The 24,772-nt window shown below is 46.9% G+C and overlaps 1 protein-coding gene across 1 annotated transcript in view; it reads left to right on the top strand.

Annotated features, from left to right (window-relative positions):
* The first annotated feature begins 251 nt into the window (after positions 1–251).
* The window catches only part of LOC143148303 (discoidin domain-containing receptor 2), a 247,667-nt gene continuing 223,146 nt past the window's right edge, over positions 252–24,772 (top strand). Inside the window, exon 1 of the mRNA XM_076314517.1 lies at positions 252–518. The gene's annotated coding sequence lies outside the window, so the exon portion shown is untranslated. The remainder of the gene's footprint in view (positions 519–24,772) is intronic.

Raw genomic sequence — 24,772 nt, 5'->3', positions numbered from 1 at the left:
AGTCGCGTCACGTGAAATGAAAACGCGAAAGACGAGGTAGAGAGCAACTTCGCCGAAACTTTGAAGATAGTCCTCTCTCCCGTTGGCGTGTGCGGGCCGGCGACAGGCGGTATATACGGGTGCGAGTTTAGTACGCGGTGTCGCCACGGGTCACGGTGGCGCTGCGCCGCCAGCGCGATCCTCAGTTCGTCACGGGGTCGCGAGGGGTACGCATTGCCTTCGTCGATTGGCCGTACCCGCGTTCGTTCGTCGTGACGCGCGAAAACCGTACGTGCACGCTTCGAGCCCTGCTAACCTACAAGGGAAACGTAAAGTTACCGCGATCGGTGTGTCTCTCTGGTGCGGTGTTCGTGTCCCAAAGTTGCACGTTGACGCGCGTGATTCGCGCGATAATCCACTAACGAACGAACGAGGTGAACAGTGCACGAAAGAACGGGAAAGAGGAAGCGAGAGATTCTGCGCCACCTGCGACACACGAGAACACGAAACGCACCGGCTAACCTTCGCTGTCACCAAACGTGAGTGGTTATATCCCCATACCCCGTTCTCGCTCCTATTCCCCTGTTATTTATTTCACTTTCGTTCGCGATTCCACGGCACCCGGCGCCGAGTGGCGCGCGTCGAACACGTTTCCCACGTAGGAAACGTAGTTCGAGTCGTTACTGACAGTTCGACAGACTACGGTTCTGACGCGTGGCTCGGAATTCTTGATCGGGCACGAGGCGACGTGCTTCCTTTGCCGGCTGCCAATATTCTTAGAGCGATACAGTTGAACTTCCGTTTGGATAGCGCGCGCGGGCCACCTACCCACCTACCTTCTTCGTGTCGTTTTACGTGCGACTGTACGTAGCTACGGTTTACACATGTAACGCGTTCGTATACCCGCGACGTGTTCGACGCGTGTACGTATACGGTCTACTCGTTTCGACGTTCGTACGCGTTCCCGAGTTTTCTACGCGGTTTCTTACCTCGACGTGCCCTTTTCGTAAGTCGGGGGAACTCGATACAGAGACCGAAGGACCGCGAGTCGCGTCTTGAGAGCTTTCGCGAGCTCGCGCGAAACCTTGAATCGCTCCGCTATCAGAAAGTAAACAAAGCGTCTATTTAAAACATCCTCGTAAACCGTGGAACATAGACGACCCGAGGGAATGGTAATAACATTGGACGATTCGTAGATTTCCAGGGGAAACGTTTACGATCGTACACAACGTAAATACACAAACGTGTGCGTAATTAAGAATCTCCGCTATCGTAGGATCGTATTTTTGGACGATTCGAAAGGAACGAATATCAGGAACGGAAACGGTGTAGTGGATTTTATACCGTACCCTAATTGTTTCGTGCTCACAAAGTATGCATTCAGTTCGCTCGTGTATACAAGGTGTCTCGAGATAAATGTCACAGGAAATAGTAGCTTACAGTGGCAGGCTTTGTTATCATTTTTCATACGGGACTCGTTGTTGTCGAGTAATTTTATTTTCAGGTTTTTCATTCATTGCACCGACACTTTTCGTTTACAAATTGCACGCCGTATGTTGTTTGCACAATAAAGGTACAGAAAAACACGCTCGGGTGATGTACGAACAACGCGATGTAATATCGGACGTTAAAAGACTGCGAGTTATTTAAACAGACAGGAATCGTTAAATTAACACAAAGGGCTCCATTAACCTCGCTTTTGTGCAACGGTCTATTAGCGGCAAAATGGGTTCCCTCTTGGAATTCGTGTGTTTGAAAATATAATAAATATATAAACTCGTAGAAAGTCGGGATGGTTCGTTCATGAATTTTTTTATATACGAATAGATGATAATTATTCTAGATGAAATATCACGGAGCAACGTGAATAGCAATCGCGAGATTTAAAGTATAGGAAAATAATTATTTCGTCACCGATATTTACAGGAACGTATTCGAGTACGAATAAAGTTCCTTGTTATCGACTGTAACAAAAGCGTGGAAAATAAACGAGAGAAAATATGAGAGAAAAAACAATTTTCCAATTTAATGCATTGTCGTTCGAACATACACAATTGGTCACCAATTCCCGAAACACTCCCAAGACCGTCGATCGCGTCTTAATTAACAAACGACGAAAACTCCTATAGTACATCTCCGTACCCCTTGTCCCTTGACAATCACCTCTAGTAACCACCATAGAGCATCCCGCGCTTGGATCGCGCAACCGAATCCCGTACCGCGTCCTCGAAATGTCCCGCGCCCGTTCAGAGCGTGAAGAACTCCCCGAAATAAAAGCTACCGACGAAAATCGAACGTTTATACACCGTTGACCTTAAAAACAAAACAAAAAAATGACTTTCGCAAGGAACGACAGTTCCTTTTCGTAAAAGGAACGATCCGCTGACAATAGATACGAGTGTCCCGCAAAATGTCACGCGTTGCTCCAAAGTGTCTGCTAGTCGAAAATAAAAGAAACAAAATTATCATCGTCGGTAGTAGTTTTCAAGGAAACGTTTCAGAACGGTGGTCAATCATCCTTCAGCTGATGGAGCATTCCACGACGATTCGAGAGCAGCTCGATGATACACCGTTCTCGAAATCCGTGCATATCACGAGCCACGACGATCGTGTTCACGCGCACGTACGTACGTACGTAGAGCCCACCGAGAACGTCGTACATCTGGTCGATATTAATCGTTTCGAGACGTAGCTGTCATAACGCCACGTGGAAACTGCACCACTGGTTGCTTCCGCGCGATAAGGAATCCTCGCTTGGTGTAACGCAACGTGTGTAACGTTCGCGCGTCATTCTACTTATAACACTTAATGTCAACGACTCCTTGGTAGAAGGGCTCCTCTCGCGTTGATCGCGATCCATTCACGTGCCCCGTTTCGCTGTGTTTCCGTCGCTCGCGCGAGAGATAACTACCGCTCGCTCGGCTCGCGCGCGCGGACCCGCTCGAGCTATTTTCTCAGATAATGCCGCCGCCGATGCCGTTTCATGGAAGCACCGTTTCGCGCAATCGTCGCCGCGGTTACAACGCTTTCCCTACGCGCCGATAAAGCGACCGCCGCATAAATAATTAATCGCGCGCAATCAGCGTGTTTGCGTCCATACCGCGGCGAAAATTGCTTCTCTTTGTCGCGGAAAACGTGAATCGCAAACCCGAACGCGCGATACGCGTAACGTGGCGGCTCGAACACGCGCGACGACGACGAATTGCGAGTTTACGTGCATCTACTGGGCGTTACTACACGTACCTGCACGTGTATGCGCGTGTTGTGTATACGTGTACGTATATATATATATATATATATATATATATATATATATATATATATATATATATATATATATATATATATATATATAAAGTAATCTCTCGCGTTTAGCGACGAGGGTGTCTGAGAAGATTTGGTCCTCCTCTGTATCCATTCTCCTTTCGCGAGGAAAAACACGAACGAGTCCGACGGTAGGTGCTCGAAGAAACCATAATTTTTGCCCCGGTCGTTCCGCGTGGCTTGGTTGTCGCTTAACAAAGACCGTACACGAAGTTAAATTACCTACCGGTGAATATAGATCGCTCCGAACATCGTATAAATGTAGCGACATCGATCAACGACCATATGAGCCATTATATTACTTCGGACTGATAACAAATAGCGGCTCTTCCCTGATAATTTCTCTTCCAGTTCGTTCTCGCGTCTTCTCTGTCCCTGTTTCTGCTTCTTCGCCCTTTTTTCGTCCCGTTTATCTTTTTTCTACCCTCGAGCGTCCCTCATTTTCCTGGCATTCAGGCGCTCGTGTGCGCAACACTGGACCGAACAGGTGCCTGGTTTCTTGCGCTCTCCCAACCCACGGAGGCGGAGGAGCGTTATTGTGGCCTTTCTTGCCCCCGAAACCTCCCTTCGATACACCCCCCTCCCCCTCCACCCTCCTGCCGCCTATTCCCCTCGTGAATCGGCCGAATCCATACAAATACGCGTATACAATCCCCTGCGGTGGAATACTACTCGCAACTTGCTTGTTTATTGATTAACCATTAGCGAAATTAATGGCGGTTCCAGACTCCGGGCACAATGCCGGTGCAAAGCTTATGAAACTGAATTAGATGCGGGGCACTCGTGCGAATTGTACTTATTCATGCATCGCGTTGACTAATCGTCGTTCCCGCCGCGAAACGAAGATCGTTAATTTATCCGGTGATTTTCATCGATCGATTCCACGCTCGTTAAGGAACGAAATTGCGTTGCTGTTAAACGATTCGTCTGCGGCGATAACTATCGGTGTTTTATTGGATCGCGAGGAAAGGTGTTCGATGATGGTCGATGGAACGTGATAATTCTAGTTTTACCAACGGTGCACCTTTCACGGGACGAGTTTTTTTAGAAGGAGAAATAGGGGTGGGGAAATATTGTCGTTTATAATGTACGCAAAAGTCGATTAAACCTACGGTGGAAGACGAGTGCCGATCGAATCGGCGCGTTTTTTTTAAATTGATCGAGATTTTACGGTTTTCGAATCTCGATTCTTCTTCGCGAAACGCCTGTAAGGAATATTTGGAAAGATACTAATGAATCGTGAATGCGAGAGAACAGGGTTGGTGGTTAAAATACGTGAAATATTCGTTATGAGGGATGCGAGGATTTATCTTAATTTTGAAACGATTATTCGATATTGAAATGGCGAGATCGTTTCGCGAAGACAGTTGAAAAGAGAAATAGGAGAGTGTGTAAGAAATTTCGACGTCGTCGGCGATACTCTTTCTTGTGTTGGTACATTTGTCGAACGAAGGAAAAGGTGTCGTGCCGGGGTGACCGGAAGAACGGCGTGAAGAAACGATTTACGTAAAAAAAATTATGTGCTACCATTTATCGTATCCACGAAGAAAATGCGGTCAGAGGAAGATAAATCTCATTAAACCGTGCAACATTTTTCTCTACTAATTTTGTCTGTCTTCGTTGAGGGAAGGGGGTCTAGTTCGTCCCAGTTTCTAGAATCGCCCTGTATATATCAACGTTACTTATAACGATTTTTTACTTTTTTCCTCGCCCGCCGTGTAACGTTTTCTTTCCAAGATTCGGTAGCGTTCTGTAAAAAAGAATTCACCGGGCGACTAATGCCGCGAATAGATTCAACAATTTCTCGTCTCGAACGTGTAATTTGTCCCGTGTGCGCGATAAAAACGATGTTCCAACGTTTACAATTTTCCTAATCTCGAATTACCGATCATTCGAGGGCTTCCTCCGCCCACTTCACATTGCAAGCAGTATGCACAACTCGTAAGAGATCACTCGAGGCGGTATAGGCTTCGAACCATCTCGCTCGGTCTCAATACGTCTCGTCTACTCCATCGTTTACTCACCTACTCCATTGTCTGCTCATTTTCCCCATCGTATACTCATATACCCTATCGTCTATTCATTTACTCTATCGAGTACCCATTTACTCCGTCTACTTATCTACTGTATCGTCTACTCACCTACTCCATTGTCTGCTCATCTTCCCCATCGTATACTCATATACCCTATCGTCTATTCATTTACTCTATCGAGTACCCATTTACTCCGTCTACTTATCTACTGTATCGTTTACTCACCTACTCCATTGTCTATTCATCTTCTTCATCGTATACTCATATACCCTATCGTCTACTTCTTTATTCTATCGCGTACTCATTTACTCCATCTACTTATCTACTGATATCGTTTGCATACCTACTCCATCGCCTACTCATTTACTCCATCGTCTACTTCTCTACTCTATCATCTACTTATCTACTTCACCGTCTACTCATATACCCTATTATCTACTCACCTATTCCATCGTTTACTTTTCGACTCTATCATCTACTGATCTACTCCACCGTCTACTCATATATCCTATTATCTATTCACCTATTCCATCGTCTACTTTTCTACTCTATCATCTACTTATCTACTCCACTTATCTATCCTATTGTCTACTCACCTATTCCATCGTATACTTTTCTACTCTATCATCTACTCATCTACTCCACCGTCTACTCATCTATTCTATTGTCTACTCACCTATTCCATCGTCTACTAATTTACCTCCCCCTTACTCGCAATCAGTATACGCGACCGCGTTGGCCTATAATTCGCTACAGTCGAAAACGCGTGCAAGAACGCGTCCCTTCCACTCTGACCAATTACACCCGCATTCCTTTCGCAGAACTTATTGTCAGCCAGTGCGCAATAACACCGGCGCGCAAAAACTTGTTCAAGGTCCCACAAACTGAAACGACACAGAGAAAAGGGTAATCGTCCACTCCTGTCTCTTTCGACGCGACTTTTCGTCGTTGTGTACTCTTCGAGTACGTAACAGAGCGTACAGTTTGAAAATTGATCAGTTTCGAAGTTACGATCGTTGGCTCGAACACCCGTACACGATACACGCGAAACACCAGCGCGACGATACGGTAAACAGAAACAAGAACAGAGATCGGGAGCCGAGAACGATAAGATGATCGTACATTCGCGACAAACGGCGCAAGATCAACGCGCCGAGCTCCCACTTAACGCAATAACAGCCGTCGACGCGTGAACGTAAAATGATTAAACTTTCGGAATTTCATTTCCAAATGAAGAGAACCGCGGGCGGCTCCTGCTGCGTCGTCGTTCATTTTATAATGGCAAGAATGTCAAACAAGCAGGATGACAGTGCTCGGCGAAGAAGAAAGCTACACTTGACTATTTTATGTGCCGCGCTCCTCTTCGCTCGAGGCCACGGAACCCTCTTGCATGCGCTAGTTCAGTTTCAAACTTTAATTAAAAAGGTGGAGTCGCAATAAGCTTCCACCGCCCCCGCGTTCAAGCCTCCCTTTCTCTCCCACACACACACTTTCTCTCTCTCTTTCTCTCGCTCCGTAGCGCTCTCTCTATCTTTCTCTCTCTCTCTCTCTCTCTCTCTCTCTGTGTGTTCTCTGGCCCTCACCGTCACCAAAACTGCGCGGCCCCGCGAAGTCGGGCTATTTTAATTTCATTTACGAGAAATAAACAGAACAATCAAATTAACGTAGGCCAGTGAATATGCACGTCCAGCCGTGCCTTTGATGCATACTCGAAGTGCGTATTTTCGGAGCAACCGTACTCCTCTCTCCCTCTGTTTTGTCCCATTTACTATGTGCGTGTACCCCCGCACGTCCCTTCGATACCCCAACGACCGACTGTATTTTCCCCCGAGTGTATCCGTAAACGCGCGTGAAAGGATAAAACCGCCGAGCGGAATAGAAATTCGCCTATCGCAGTTCGAAATTCCCTTTCGTCGCGTTAACGAATTAAACGGTATAGGAGCGAATCGTCGTCGTTGTTTCTCGTCGTGAACGTCGAATGGTTCGTGAATTAACGCCCCCCTCCCTCTCTCTCCGATTTTTGTCGCTTTTTTTTTTGGTAATTCACGAGGGGTTAAACGTTCACCCCCTCCCTAGTTCGAGTTAGTAAACTTCGTTCATGAAGCGGAGAATCGGAATCGATGTTTCCCGGTACAGCGATGATTTAGAAGGAAGTCGACTGAACGCGTAGTAAGAGATACCGTGTATTTTTTTACCGCTTCTTTTCTCTCTCTGTTCTTTTGTATCGCGAGCGCGGGAACGAGTGCGCCGATCTCCCTCGTGACTCAATATTCGAGGAACTGCGACAGTGGATTTATGGCCGCGATAATAGTTAATAAGCTTTCATTAAGGATTCGGGGAAAATCGCTCGCGTATCTCGTGAAATATTCGCGAACGTTCAATTACGCGCGTTGGCGATAATAAATTTTCCCAACGCACGGTCACTACGCGGTGTCGAATAGAACGCGTTACGGGGCAGAAATTAAATGAAAATTAGCAACGCGTTCTCGGGCGTTACCTAATTAAAAGCGCAATTATTTAGGAGTTACACCTCCCTACCCCCACCCCCACCCCTCTTCCACCTCCTTCGCGTAAAAACAAAGCGAGCACGGACCCCCGTGGAAAGGGAGAGGGGATGAAATTTTAAAATCGATACGGCGAAAACGAAATTCCTTTCGGTGTTTGCTTTTTGGCGGGGGAGGTAGGGGGGAGCAGTGTAACATTGGAGCGAATTCGCTTTTACGCAACGAGGTACTGCAATTCGAAATTTTTATCGAGAAAACTTTTCACGAGGAATCAACGAGCGTGGTATGGATGTGACAGGACGTCGCTAGAAAATTACACCAATAACCTAACAATTCTCCACATTTCTGTAAGTCTTTATTCATTTTTTCGCTCGAAGATCCTGTGTAAAATAATATTTGGAGAAAATCTAGATAACGGTACAATATTTTCATCGACGCGTACCACGCGATTTCATTTCCGCTTTAATATTGAGAAACAGTATTGAAAGATTTCGACGAACAATTTCGCGTACGCATTTTATATATATATATTCGTTCCCTTTCAAATATCACGAATACGCGCGGAACAAAGGAAACACTGTTCGGTTTAATTTTATTTATTTTTTATTTAACGATTTAATTCGCCATAGCCAGGGGGAAAAAATATATGCAAATTGAAGCACACCACGAGTAGTGAAAGCTAGGTGAAAGTGTTATAGGAAATGGGATAGGAAAAAACAACGAACTGCGCGTTTAAAAAAAAAAAGAGTGTGACATTCTATAGAGCGTACGTCGATCGAGAATTGAAATTGTGTGTAGATAGGTAAAAAAAAAAAGTTTTTAATTAAGTGGAGTCACGGAAGACATTGCTATATTTTCAGAATATTCTGTCGCGTCTCTCTGGGATTTAATTCATTTTTCAAAAAATAAAATTATGCTCGTGCAAGACGTCCGATTTCAAGCTACGAATACAAATTATTTCTCAACCACTCGTCGTAGAAAAAAAATTATTCAAACGGAAATCGAATTATTTCCACTGCAATTAATTTTTCCGTGCATAAACCCGCAGTTGATACACGTTTTGCATTTATACATTAATGTATTCGCGACACTCTATTAATAATTTGTAGACGCCGAAAAGAAACTTACAAAATTTAAATATAATTTCATCGATATACCTACCGCGAAAAATAATCCGAATTGAACTAAAACGCATTAAAATTCCCAACAGCTTTCCGGTTTATATTTCATTAGAAAACATTTTCGCACTCAACGGTTTTAAAATCGGATATTCTGTATAATGTAACCCAAGCACGGATGCGAAATTAATGCGAGTCGTTAGAATTCCAAAGGAAAAATTGTCGCGCACAAACGCAAACGCTCTAAAGATCAATATTTGCAATCAAAAGCTTGCGGAAGTAGTTCGAAAATTCGCGATTTAGTAACTGCTCGTGAATATCGAATAACACTTCCTCTTATCGGAGCTCGTATCGGACAATTAATGTAAGTTGTTGGAATTTCAAAGGAAAAATGTTCACACACACACACTTTAAAGATTGGAAAACTTGAAAAAGTAGCTCAAAAATTCTCGATTTAGTAACTACTCGTGAATATCGAATAACACCTTCTCTTATCGGAGCTCGTATCGGACAATTAATGTAAGTTGTTAGAATTTCAAAGGAAAAATTTTCTCACACACACTTTAAAGATTCGAAAACTTGAAAAAGTAGCTCAAAAATTCTCGATTTAGTAACTGATCGCGAATATGCTACTAATCGAGTAATATTTTTAATTATCTGGGCTCGTATCGAGCGATCAACGCAATCGTTAGAATCCCAAAAGAAAACATTTCACACACGTACACAAACATTCGTAAGATTCAGAAACTTGCAAAAGTAGCTAAAAAATTCGAGACGTACTATCTGATCACGAATATGTTAGTGATCGAGTAACATTTTTAATTCTCTGGGCTCGTATCGAGCGATCAAAGCAATCGTCAGAATCCCAAAAGAAAACATTTCACACACGTACGCAAACGTTCGTAAGATTCGGAAACTCGCAAAAGTATCTGAAAAATTCGCGATTTAGTAACCGATAGCCAGTATCGAGTAACATTTTGAATTATCTGGACTCGTATCGAGCGATCAAAGCAATCGTCAGAATCCCAAAAGAAAACATTTCACACACGGATGCAAATATTCGTAAGATTCGGAAACTCGCAAAAGTATTTAAAAAATTGGCGATTTAGTAACCGATAGCCAGTATCGAGTAACATCTTTTATAATCGGTGTTCGTGTCGGCGAACGAGACGGTTGCTCGCGTCGCTGGCAATTATAAGGTCGCTCGATGTAACGAACGATGACGCTCGGGTCATCTCGAAGATGTAGCCGCGCGCAATTTACCGCGGCACTTTAGCAGGCGCCGTAACGCGCGGCGTCGCGCGTCGCGGCATACCGAAACCTTAATTTCGCACGAACAAAATATTTATCGAGTGCCCCGGGACGAGCCACGGAGTAATTGCGTGCACGACATCGCCGCGTTGAAACGGGTCTCGGGCCGCATAATGAATAATCGGCCTGTTCGCCGAGTGATCACGCGCGTGAGATTACGTTCACATTTTCTGCACGGTATACTGTCAGCATCGCGTGCGATTAACACGTCGATTTCAGCCGCGTCGTTGGACTCCGGCTTTCTCGTAAACATTTTTATAGGGATTTCGCGATAAACGACGCTGTATCGGCACCGGGAATCGCCGCCCCCGTTATTACCGACGAGTAATTCGCGCGTTAATCGTCGTTACCATTAACGTGTCAGACTTCTTTGTTTCGAAACCGGCGAACACGCGAAAATATGTACTACGTCCTCGGGGACCGTGGCACGGGATTCGTTAAAGGTACTCGTTTCGAACTAACGATCGTTCGAGAAAGTTATACAACGTTGCACTCGAACGACTTCAAGATAAACGATCGACGAATGTATTTTAGCATCGTCGAGAAAATTTTAAACTAATCACTCGATTGGACAACGAAATTCTCACCGATCGTACGCTTTGTACTTTGTCGTTACATTCGTACGTTTAATGTTCGGGTACGTCTACCCGGTACTTGGTAACATTATTTATTAATCGGGTACTCTTCGAACATTTCCGCGAATTTGACGTTTCATGGATCGTATTTCCAAATGGTTCTAGTTTAAAAATCACGCAACTAGAATCTGATCTGTCTCGCTATCGTTTATTAATAATCGATGATAATATCCACAAATCTCGCGTCTCGACGAACCGTATTTCCGAACCGTCCGTATTTAAAAAATCGTCCAACGAGAATCTAATCCGTCTCGCTATCGTTTATTAATAATGGATGATAATTTCCACAAATCTCACGTCTCGACGAACCGTATTTAAAATATCGTCCAATGAGAATCTAATCCGTCTCGCTATCGTTTATTAATAATCGATGATAATTTCCACAAATCTCGCGTCTCGACGAACCGTACTTCCGAACTCTTCGTATTTAAAAAATCACCCAACAAGAATCTAATCCATCTCGCTATCGTTTATTACTAACGGATGACGATCTCAGCGAATTGACATTTGGACAAACGGTGTATCCGAACGGTCGCGTTTAAATCCACGTCCCAAAACGATCCTCCCACCGAGCCCGTGGATCGAGGGCGTTTAATTCGGTACGCGATCGAACGTGCACCTGTTCGTCCGGCGGAGTCGGTTCGCGATTCGAGGGACGTACGGTAACAGTTGTTCAGGTCGGTCCGTGTCTTCGTCGGTCGGATCGCGTCTCGGCCGCTTTCCAAATAATCTCGCGCGGTCGATTCCACCTTCGTCGTGACGCTCGCGTCGTACACGTCGCTATTTCGAGTTGTCGTTCGGCTCGGGGAAAGCGCGTCGGGTCCGTGCACTCGGACCGTAAAGCGATCCGTTCCACCAATAGAGTCCACGGACCACCTAGGATACGCGACGAGATACGCGTTACGTAAAGCCCGACATCTGGTTCGTTCGCCGAAACATCGCGCCTTCGAATCGATCTTACGGACGAAACACGCGGGAAACTCCGTGACGTTCACCCGTTCAATTCACCGTCTCGCGCAACACGCGCTCCGTATCTTTCACGCCTGATATATTTCCTGGAGGGCGATGCATCGTTTGTCTCGAAACCGCGAAATACGCTTCCCCGGCGATACTCGTGGCATCGAAATACCAAGAGGATGCAGAGAGGGTGTTCCGCGTTATATTTATCAAGCTTGATATCGTTTCCGTGTCATAAACTGCGCGGATCAAAAAACCGACGGTTAAGCGAGAACCACCTACGCGTTATCGACGTAAAAGTAACGAGAACTGCTCCCCGATGCGTGTACGTTACGCACGCGTGTGCATTAAACCGTTACGAGAGCGTTCGTTTACAGCGTCTATCGGGCGTCACGTTACACCGGTAAGCAGTTCAGAGAGACGCTCGCGGATTATTTGAAATATTCGGAGGAAGAAACGAGGCGGAAGAAATTATCGCGCGCACTTGGTCAGAACCTCGACCTGGAAACGTTCCTTCGTTCGACCTCGGGAAATTTCTCGGGTAAAAGTGTCCCGTGCGCGCGAAACCACGATTTCCAACTTTACGACGCGACGAGACGGTTAAGGGAATATCTCGGTTCGATTTTCGTCCGTTATGATAGCGGAGGAGTAACGCGATGGAGGATGCAACGGGTCGAGCAAGACCCAACAAATGCAGTTGAGTCAAGGATGTTTCAATACACGAGATGATTGTTCCTCGATTCTTGAAACTTTGTCACTCGCGATGTATTGTTTGGGCGATCGCGGGGGAGTCCACGCGTGGGTCCAAATGGACCCGTAATTCGATTTCGCGCGAATACTTCGAAGCAAGATTTTTTTCCAAGTTTCCAAGAATTAATGTTATAGATGTAGCAGTAAGAAAGAGAAGTTTCTCCGTGTTCGAGAAGGCTGAAACGAAGTTGCAGGACTCCGAGAAGATCGAAACAATTATCACTCGACGGTTGCTTACGCGTGGAACCTTAAGGCGGTTCTCCCACGTGAACGACACGGTCGAAAAAAATTAACACTCGATGTTTCCGTGGAACGTTGTATCGTTCGGTCGAGATTACCAACGATATCTCTTTTTTCCACGTACAGATCTCCGAACCTGTTTTTAACATTATTTCGTACCGTGTGCATCTACGGTCCGAGAAGTCGTAAATTTCCGATAGCATTTACCGAAACTGCCTTGTTAAATCGAAGTAGAATAATTTGCTTAAATTAAGATAAGATACGTCATTTTTGAAGACGGTAATTTGTGCACGAAACGGGTTTGTTGGGTTACGCAACGGACGACGATCCAGGGGTACGTAAATTTTCGATAGAAGTTACCAGAGCCGCCTTGTTGAATCTAAGTAGAATAATTTGCTTAAATTAAGATAAGGTACGTCATTTTTGAGAACGATCGATTCGCGCGCGAAACGCTCGTGTCGTGAAACGCGACGAGACGACGAAGATCCGGAAGGACGTAAACTTCCCGTAGAAGTTACCGAATCTGCTTCGTTGATCAACGTAGCGATCTCCTTAAATTAAGAGAAGATACGTCGTGTTCGAAAACGAGAATTTGTAGGCGAAACGGGTGTATCGGAAGACGCAGCGAGACGACAAAGGCAATCGAGGAACTCCAACTAGCTGCAAAACGACGTCCATTGTCGCCAACGACTGCCATTCGTTTCAGTCACTTTCACGAGACATTTGGCAAATCGATTCGAGACGGTTGAAACGCGTGGATCCAGCGCCGGTTAGATAACGCGTAATGAGAACGCGCGTTGAAACGAGCGCCGCGGAAAACCTTTCGAAAGACGCGACTGGGTGCAGAGTTCCGAAAGGCGATAACTCGTCCTAACCCAAATAGCCCCTCGCAGGGTTGCACGCGGGAGGAGGGACGGTAGGTGGGATCCAGGAGCGATCGTGGCCCCGTTTGTCCGCGTTTACTCGTTTGTCGCGCGAGTTAGTGGTACATGTACGTGTACGTGTTTCTGCGGCGGGATGTACTCGAGGGCAAACAGGAAGCCCGACTCCTCCGTAGGACCGGTCTACCGGTTTGCACCACTATCTGTCCGCGGCAGCGCGGCGCAAACATTTGTTCAGGACAGGGGACGAAACCGGGACGAGACGCGAACGGCGGCGATGCGATATCAGTAATAAGATAACAACTGTCCGGTGAACTGCGCCGCCATTCTTGCTCCCGACGGTCTCGCCTCACCTTCTCCTGTAACGTGTTCCACGGTACCGGGCACCGTTCGTTCTCCGCCTCCTCTGTTCCGCGGAACGGACGCCTAATCTACGGGTGTACGTGGCTTCTAGGGCCGACCGCGTATCTCCGACCAAACTGGTTAGGCGAGTCGTGTAGCGTCTCGCGAATTTCTCCTCGAACGAACCGTTCGGTAACGTTTCACCAGTTTTCGGCGATCGAGGTGTTTCATCCAGTCGAGAATTGCGCGACGAAACGATGTCGATCGAACCGTTTGGTCGAGTCCAGTACCATGTGACGAGATTTGGTCGAGTGGAGTACCATGTGATGAGATTTGGTCGAGTCGAGTACCATGTGACGAGATTTGGTCGAGTCGAGTACCATGTGACGAAATTTGGTCGAGTCGAGTACTATGTGACGAGATTTGGTCGAGTCGAGTACCATGTGACGAGATTTGGTCAAGTCGAGTACCATGTGACGAGATTTCGTCAAGTCGAGTACCATGTGACGAGATTTCGTCAAGTCGAGTACCATGTGACAAGATTTAGTAGGGTCGAGTACCATGTGACGAAATTTGGTCGAGTCGAGTACTATGTAACGAGATTTGGTCGAGTCGAGTATCATGTGACGAGATTTGATCGAGTCGAGTACCATGTGATGAGACTCGGTCGAGTCGAGTATCGTGCGGCAAGATTTGGTCGAATCGAGTACCATGTGACGAGATTTGGTCGAGTCGAGTACCATGTGACGAAATTCGGTCCAGTCGAGTATTATGTGACAAGATTTGGTCGAGTCGAGTACTATATGACGAGATTTGGTCGAGTCGAGTACCATGTGACGAAATTTGATCGAGTCGAGTACCATGTAACGAGATTTGATCGAGTCGAGTATCATGTGACGAGATTCGGTCCAGTCGAGTACCATGTGACGAAATTTGATCAAGTCGAGTACCATGTAACAAGATTTGATCGAGTCGAGTATCATGTGACGAGATTTGGTCGAGTCGAGTACCATGTAACAAGATTTTCTCGAGTACCATCTTACAACTTTCGATCGAGTAAATTTCATCAAGTCTAGCACCGTCTTAGAATTTTCGCTCGACTAAACCGTTCACTGGAATAAGAATCTTACACTGCACGTACAAGCGACTCGTCGATCGACATCCACTATGATACTCTAGACACAAACTCTTACTTGCGCCTCAATTTACCAAGAAATCTAAAATAAAAAGAAAAATACATTCCACTGCAAGATGTGGAGAATCTTCCATCCGTTATCCCCCCAATCGTCACCCGTTTTCGTAATCCTATAATCGAGTTTCGGATAAGACCCAACCGATCAAGAACCAGTGGACAAGCGCGCGAGCTCGCGCTCCTTACCGCACGACTAAACTGTCGCGCGACAGAAAGTCGATAGTACGCGGCCAGGCTAAGCCCTGTGCGCCGATGCGCGCTCGTTTGTTCAAACTTCCACGACGGAAGGCCCTCGGGAAAGAGCCGCTGTCTAGCGGCACCGGTGGCCCTCCACCGTATCGACCGTTCATCGAGCGAATTTTTGTCAAGCCAGCACCAACGTACAAACTGCCACGCCGTGCGAAAATCTTCAAAGATACTCCAAGCTGTCGAACGTGCTCGGCAACCTGCTCCTCGCTCCCTCGTGGTCCTGCTGGCGTCGCGAGGAGTCGGAAACCGTCACTCGAGGGAACTACGATGCGACAAATATCCATCGATCGAGACGCAAACCCGATGATACCGGGATCGAATTGAATTTAACGCGCGGAGAACACCGTCGTTTCGTTACGCTTCACCCTCCGCGTGATACTCACCGTGCCCGATCCTCGAACGATTACTCCGTCTACCCAGGTTTCGCGGCACCTGTCGCCGAATTAAAATCTTTCAAATACCTCGTGAAACCCTGATGTCGCGAGAACTCGAAAATCGTCACACAAGAAGGAACTACGGCGCGACGAATATCCATCGATCGAGACGCAAACCCGAGTGTACCGTGATCGAATCGAGTTTAACGCGCGGAGAACACCGTCGTTTCGTTACGCTTCACCCTCCGCGTGATACTCACCGTGCCCGATCCTCGGACGATTACTCTGTCTACCCAGGTTTCGCGGAACCCGTCGCGGAATTGAAATCTTTCAAATGCCTTCTCTACTCGCGCGCGTACATACACCGGTGCGTTCTTACAACCGTTCATAATAGCGTCCTCTCACGTGCGAAAGCCCCTACATGGATATCTGGATGCACAAGGAGAATATCCCGGAGTATTCTTGGTCCGGTCGGTTCTCCGTGTTCAGACATCCCTCGGTCGCGGTGCCGGCGGACAAAAGAAGAAAAGAAAGCAGACATGCGCTCGCGCTCGAGCTTGTGTATCGAGAGGCCACGGATACGTGTACGGTGTGCGATACCCACGAGTATCTCTGCCGGGCTCACGCGTGATCCGTCTATAATAAAAAGGGAAAATAAAACAAAGCTCCTTTCCCCGAGTTTTTTGTAATGGACCGCACGGTTACCGAGTTGTCCCCTCGCCCCTGTTTTCTCCGGTGAGCCCCGCCCCGCCCCGCGTACGTGTGCACGCACACTCGCCGCGGTACGTAACGCGGCATACCCCCGCTACAAGAAAGGTAGTCACGGGACGCAACGGGCGAAGATCGGGATCGGGTGTTTGCCAGCCCGTTCTCGTGCCACGAGAACCACCCTCCACCCCATCACGGTTTTCGTACGGTGTGAGAGTCGAGCATGTGGCGATAAACAATTTGTTACGTCGAGGGTCGAAGCCCGCGGCGTACGCTCTCCGCTCTCCGCGCGTTATATATCCGTCTTCTTCTGGTGCACGCACGGTGCACCTCGCCCGGGCCCCCGGAGCCGACGTAACAATCAATAACGACGCGTCACGTTGTTTTCTACGATACCTACGTCCACGTCGATCGTTAACCTCTCGATAATCGTTGCGGCCGGCCCGACGATCGGCAACGATTCGAGCTACCACCCCTCTTCGCCTCGCCTCGTCCACCTCGCCCCTCGCGGATGTCGTTCGCTATCGCTCGCGCGTTTCGGTGCAACGATAACGACTCCCTGTCGTTCCCAATCTGAGCTCGATCGGTACCCCGACGTTCTTTCTTTTTTTCTCTTTCGACGACCGGGAGCGTACTTCGTACCCTCTCACTTAACGTTCCATTAATGGGTAGACTGAAATTTTTTTTAGGCGCCCTTCGAGATCCTGATACTTTTATAGGCGTACTTCCAGTTTCTGATATTTTCCTAGCTATCCTTCGTGAGCCTGATATTTTTATAGCTGTACTTCGAGTTTCTCATATTTTCGTGGGTGTCCTTCGAGATCCTATCGCGTTAAGGGGTATTCCACGTTAGACAGTTTCGTAGGCGTCCGTTGAGATTTTTTATGTCGATACGGTATCACATTTTTGTATCCAGTTCGTGCGCGTATTTCGTCCATATTTTAGGGCCGTGCACAACTTTTGTCGCGGAAAAGTAATCGAAATTGCGAGTGTTGCGGTTAGTACAATTGAGTATCTTTTGGTTGGAAGTGTCTTCGCGAGATTCGGTCCGAAATGAAAAACTTGGCAACCATTTTATTCAGTACGAACGTGGCTATACTGAGAGAATATTGAAAATTAAAGATTCGATAGCGATTCGAAGTCGGAATCTTGATTCTTGCGTTTCTTTAAAAATTTTGAATTTGGTGACCTTTGGTCGGTCGACCTTAACTTTAAATATCGTGGCAACTCTTGGCAAAAATAGTTACCTTGATTTCTATTCTTTTATTCGTCGAACAAGATTATATCTCGTCGAATATTCTTTTATTCGATCGAATCGAGACGAGTGTAACCAAGAATTATTTCCCCTCCCGAACCATGTTTCACGAAACTGCTATCACCGCGGAAAAATATTTTCAAGGGTGTACAGTGCGCAAAAAAATTCGATTTTGTTCAGTTTTCCAGAGTAGAACACCCCCTTATCGGAAGAACGACTTTGTAACGATCTTTGACGCGACACGGAGCTCTTTTCCAAAAGAGTTCCTTTTTTTTTATCAGAATTTTTCCCCTTTGCCGGAGAAAAGTGGAAGAGTTCGTCGAGTTAGCTTTGTAGACGATAGCCTTTGCCAACGATAATACGTTCAGATAGGAATGGGATCAAGTTCGGCGGGCAGGTTATCGAACTCGAAACAGGTCAACGACGATTATCGCCGAACGAGCGTCGCCGCGCGGAAAATATGTTTCGCGCCCGTAATTAAAATGGTTTTTACAAATTTCCACGAGTATTTCGCGCCACGAGCGAGAACACTCCAAGTTCACCACCGACAATGACTCGTGCCTTCTTCCGACCGCGTTTCCGCTTCCCGAATGGTTCTCTCGCCGACCATTGTACATTTTTCTATCTATTAGCAGACGGAAATGATTACGAAACAGGGCCGGTGAAAAAATGGGGAAAATTATTCGTATCCATGCCGCGTCGCTATTCGCGCGTCGCGGCACCCGGGATGTCGTTCGACGCAGGGTGAGGAAAAAAAAGCGGAGTGAGAGAGAAATGGTAACAGAGACCGAAGGGAGGTAAAGGGAAAGAAAAAAAAAAAAAGAAAAATTCCCGTATCGCGCCGGCAACGTTTTCGTCAAATTAACGCATAAGCAACCGCTCGTGTGTATAGGAGCGCAAGAATGCCGGCGAAAAATCCACTTGACTTTGGTTTACGCGAAGACGAGGAAGCGTTGAAAAAAGGGTACGGCGGGACTCTTTCCTTTCTCGCTTCTTTCTCTCGGCTGGTTTTCTTTTTTCTCTCCTTTTTCCCCTGGTCGTTTTTTTCTTCTCTCTTTCTCTCTCTCTCACTCTTTCCTCTCTCGTTGGACGCCAGCCGGCGGCGTTATACGAACGCAGACGATAACGGGGAGGCGCAAAATAAAATGAGATCGCATTATGCGCACTCGTGAAAAGGTCCCGGAGGGGCCGAGGTCGCTTGCGCGCATGGATCATATAGCTGCCGATGCAGACGCGTATAAAAGTGTTTTGTATCACGGATACACGCTCGTGCGCCCGCGCGCCCGCGCGCCACCGTCTCCTATACGAGTTTCTCTTTTTACGGGGAACGTGTACGCGAGGTACGTGTGCGTGTTACGTAGCGTTCCGTTTCACAGCGGCGCATTCGCTCGCTCGCTCGTACGCTCGCTCGCTCGCTCGCGGGCGAACCTTCGTAACTCGGCGACGAACGAGCCGGTGTTGCTTGTAAGACGCCGGTGTGCACGTATTCCGTGAAATTGAAGGGTTGCGCGCGCAACCCGTGGCTGCGGTCTCTTCGTCGGGATCGGTGTCTATTGACAACCGGGCGTCTAAAACTCGTCCGTGCACGCACCAATGCGCACGCCGCGTGAATTCTTCTCCCCACTCGGTCGACATTTTCATTTCGAGTCTCGCGTAACGCCGCGCCGCTAACGGGAGCGAGGGGGGGTTAGAAATACACCGTGTCTACGATTCGTGCGATCTCACCTTTCCCCCACCCCACCACCACCGCCGCGGGCTTTCTTTTCATCGGTTAAACCTTTCCGTTTCGCGCGCAGTGTTGTATCGCGCTTCGGGAAACTTCTGACTGACGTTGGCTGTCAGGGAAGTGTGGAGGGGTGCGATGGTGAGGGAGTGTGCGGGGCGGGGGTGGTGCCGGCGGTTGAAAACCGCGCGGTAACCGAACTCCATTAATCACGTGGCTTTCGTCGTTTAATGAAAGGGCAAAATATCGCGAACCGGAAACGCGGGACGGCTGGGGCTGAAACGGCGCTCCGGAGCGGTGTAAGAAGGGGGTGGGGGACCAGAATGGGGGGCACTAAAGTCGGCGCGGACCGTAATGCGTGCCGGAGGGGGGTAAACGAATTCAGTGGAGATTTTCCCGAGCGTCGCTGCCTGAGAAACTTTCGGTGATCAACTTCACCGTTCCGACGCTTTGTTTCCGCTCGGCGAACGGAAGAAATATTGTAGAAGCGGAAAATGCGATCCTCTTAAAGAAGAGAGACTCGCCCGTTCCGTTTTCCCTCGTCCTTGGCTACAAAGGGCACCGTTGTCTTTACTTTTATCGCATCGTTCAATTCGTTATTCGCTGTTTGCGTGTTTTAGTTGTCGTTGAGAGGAAGGAAAACGGGGCTGTTGGGGGGGGGGGGGCGTCTTTGTTCACTCGTCGGAAAATGTACATTCATCGATGGCCCCTTCGGTAGGAAATTTATTCCGCGATTGAATTCGAATTTTCTCTCGTTAAATACGGGACCGGTGGGAAAGAGCCGATAAAAGATTCTCTTGTCTCGAGTTTCGTCCCGGTGGAGTCCCGACCCGATTTTCCGCGGCCTGGAACTTCCCCGCGGAAAGATTACATTCGCGACCGAAATTTCACCGACGGTTATTGCGCGCCCGCGTCTTTTACTCGTAAGTTATGCCCCGCTGCGAGAGAAAAAACAAAGGAAAAAGAAAATGAAAAAAGAAAAGAAAAAGAAAAAACGAAGAAAGTCTCGCGAGTACGTAACCGGTAGACAAGAGAGAGAACAACGCGTTGGCCGGGTGGTTCTATTAAAAAACTTAGGGCCAACTATTTTAATAAAATGCAGCTTACACGTCGAAGGGTGAACGCGTAACGGGCCGCGATTCGCGCCCTGTGAAACCGAAAAGGAGGTCTCGCTTCGAGCCGAATAGAACGAGGAGGGTTAACTTTCTTTCTTTATTTCTTTTTTCTTTCTTTCTTTCTTCTTTTTTCGCGCGAAGCTTTCGAGAAAATTGGGTTAAAAATTTCGAAATCTCGTTACTCGCGAGATGCGCTGCCCGACTCGCCTCTGTTTAAATTTACGCGCGTAAACATTGACGACGACACGGTCCGGAGTAATTCACCGGGCTCCCGTGGTGTGTACCTTTGAGAACGTTTTAATTTCCACATTTTATCGCATAAACCCTCTACGATCTTTCCGTTTGAGGCTCGATGGGGACGAGCAACTTTTCGTCGCACGATTGTACGCTTTTTCCTTGTTCCTACTATTGAAAACAATTAAAAGCAACGAGAACGAGCGTGCACAATCGTAACAGAAAGATCGACCCTAAGGCTCCTCGGTTAACGAAGACTCCTCGAGTCTCTCCTTGAGTCGTTCATCCGTATCGAACCTAATCGCGCGAGATTTTTATTATCTAGCGCCAATAAATTATTCAACCTTCTTTGTCCATAGTATTCCGTACGACGTATCTCCTAGAAGTTGACCGTACAAATCCCACTACCATCGAGAATAATAAATCGAGACACCCACATCGACGCCTGTTCTTCGTGAATGTTCAACTTTCCCTGGGAAACGGTACCTAGCGCGAAAGAATTTCATTTAGTTCTACACTGTGCTCGCGGTGTTGTTACGAGGTTACAGTGTCCGGTTATAGACGCCAAGAACCGTGAATCACCTTCTCGCGCGTGTACCATAACATAACCTCGATTCTTTACACGTATGGTTCTTGGCATGCGGTTCGATTCGAGAGATTACGGATTCAGAACCCAGACCACTCTGATAAAAGTCGAGGTGGAAAAATTGAATTACATTGGAAAGCAGCCTCCGAGAAAGTAGTGTGCTCTCGTAAATCTCGACGAGGTCGCGTACGACTCGACAATGGAACCGTGACGTTTCGGTGCCTCGTTAGGCCGCGTACTAACTAGTGTCCTGTAACGACAAAAGTGTTCGAGGAAGTCGAAGTTGTTTCTCCTTTTTGAAAACAGCGATGTAAGGTACACATTATTGATAAAATTGCGGGAAAAGAACGTCGAATAGAACACACGAAGCAACACTGACTGGTACACTATCGTACAGTATCGAAACGGGTAAAGTTACGACTGTCACTGTCGCGTGAAAACGCACCCTTAAGGTTGTCGCGTCAGTACCGTTGTGACTTTTATCACAACGTGATCGAAAAATTTCGATTATCTCGCAACAAACTATCGTTTCAAGAATTATAAGATGTCATGGTTAATTTATATACAAGTTCTAAGAGTAACGAGTGTCGTGTAAGACGTAACTAAATGGAAATGGCTCGAAATCCCCGTTACACTGTCATGACGGTTACTGAAAATTTGCGTTACTTACGCGAACACTTACGATTAGGATTTAGTGTCACATTCGGAACGATAACGGTGGAAAAACCTACACGGTGAACAATTTGTACCACGTGGTAGCCAATCGTCGATGAGAAACACTTGTCGGACGTTAATGTAACGCGAGAAACTGCGAGTTTCCGGGAAATTATCGTTTCGCATCGGTCGTTACGCGGCGTATTTTAATGGTGCAGTCGATATCGATCGCGATACGGAGACGATTATTATTCATGTCCCATTTGTATGTGCTCGTTCTTTATTTTCCGTGGGACGAGCGCCGACGATCCGAGCAGTGGCTCTTAAAAATCCGATTCGCTCGGTACGGGAATCTCCCCGTGCAACCGTACGAAAATAAAGGGAAAAAAAAATGGTCGTGGCCGAGGCGACGGTCGAGCGTTCGAATTTTAGCGACGACGACGACGACGACGACGACGACATTCGGGGCACGGGCTAAATCGGCCTTCATATACATAAAACACGCGGCAGTAGCCCCCGTATATGCATATGGACGCCGCGGTTGATGACGCGTGACACGTGCGCGTCGTCGTTGGGAATCAATTAGCCCGACATGCACCGCTGCCCCTGGGATACGTGTAACACCTTCCCCGCCGAGCGGACGAACACTTTTCGGCATCCAACATCGCCCGACACGCACACGCGCTCGCCTGTACTGCCTGTATTTCGGAACTGTCGGTACACCCCCGTCCAGAAGTATCGGAACACTTATCGAGAGTGAATCTAAAATCATCGAATCGTTTAGCGGGAGTGAATCTAGAATCGTTGCACACTTATCGAGAGTGAATCTAAGACCATCCGATCGCTTGTCGAGGGTGGATCTGGAATCGTTGTACACTTATCGAGAGAGAATCTAGAATCGTTGTACACGTATCGAGAGTGATTCTAGAATCATTGCACACTTATCGAGAGTGAATTTAAAACCATCCGATTGCTTGTCGAGGGTGAATCTAGAATCGTTGTACACTTATCGAAGGTGAATATAGAATCATTGTACACTTATCGAGAGTGAATATAGAATCATTGCACACTTATCGAGAGTGAATCTAAAACCATCCAATCACTTGTCGAGAGCGAAATTTAGAATTGTTGCACACTTATCGAGAGTGAATATAGAATCATTGTACACTTATCGAAAGTGAATATAGAATCGTTGTACACTTGTCGAGAGTGAATATAGAATCATTGTACACTTATCGAAAGTGAACATAGAATCGTTGTACACTTATCGAAAGTGAATATAGAAACATTGTACACTTGTCGAGAGTGAATATAGAATCATTGTACACTTATCGAGAGTGAATCTAGAACGATTGTACACTTATCGTAGTGGACCTACTGAAAGATTGCATCACCTTTTCTATGGAAGAAGAATTGAAATTTTGTTTAACAAAAATGATGCTTTGAATCCTTGAAAATAATATAAAAATGGTCACATTTGAAAATTCGTACGATCGACAAAAATACAGTGGCCACAGTGAGAACCGTATATTTCTCGGTACGAACCACCGTGGTGAATTTTACTCGGAACGAAAATAAGAAATAGTAACCGTTCGATACAACGTTTCGATCTTTTATTTCCTCGCGAACGTTGTTTGGAAATGACCGAAATATCGATTTGTTTGAAATACAGTCGAACTCGGTTATAACGAGCACCGGGGGACCGACAAAATTTCCCGGTCGTGTCCATTATAACCGTTCCGTGTATCGGCGTTAAATGTGCTGCCTGTTTCTTCTAATCTTCGGTAACTGGATGAAACGTATCCAGGAGATTATTTCGCGAGAAAGTATTGTATTCCAACTTCGAAATGAACTCGTAAAATCCGCGACGTTTACTGACGTTTCGGATACGGTGCTAATATCATTTTCCATTAAACCGTATCGACGTTTCACTTGGATAAAATGTGTTGAGGTCCGGACGTTAAATATCTTTATCGTCGATCGTATATCGCCCGTTTCAACAATCACGGTTTCCGAGCCGATACGCGCGAAACCGCTCGTGGAGAAGTATTTTCGGGTGTGTTGTTAATCCGTAGATTTTTGACGTACGAAATAACCGAAGCTCGATGTCCGGCTGGTACGATCCAAGTAACCCCCGAGTATACGAGCATATGCACGTGTAATCCCAGAAGGGTTTATAGGCCACCATCGTCGCATATATGTACACGAAGTTACATACCTCCGGAGTGATCAGCTATGGTAGGTCGAGGGAAATGCATTGAGGTATCTACAACCCTCTCGCGCCACTCCGCCCGTTAATTAAAACCTGCTACCCGCGTGTGAGTAAACACAGCTGCAACGGCTCGTGTCAAAATTTCGCTCTTATCATTTTTGACGCATAATTGAGAAAGCTTCCGATAACGACGGGCATCGATGCCATTTCAGCCGTGCTTTATTTTCGTATCGTGAAAACGACGAAACCGCGTACGGTTCGCGCGACCAAAGACGTACCGAACGAAAGACGAACGTTGACGTCGATGGTAAACATCGATTCCAAAACGATAACCGTGCAGTACTCTCGATGTACCGGCATGATTTTTCGTCCGTCTACTAGATCGCGGTTGCCTGT

This window comes from Ptiloglossa arizonensis, chromosome 6 (assembly GCF_051014685.1).
Source record: "Ptiloglossa arizonensis isolate GNS036 chromosome 6, iyPtiAriz1_principal, whole genome shotgun sequence".
Taxonomy (NCBI): Eukaryota; Metazoa; Arthropoda; class Insecta; order Hymenoptera; family Colletidae; genus Ptiloglossa; species Ptiloglossa arizonensis.
Note: the sequence above shows the minus strand (reverse complement) of the source record. Positions and strands in the feature narration are given on the sequence as shown.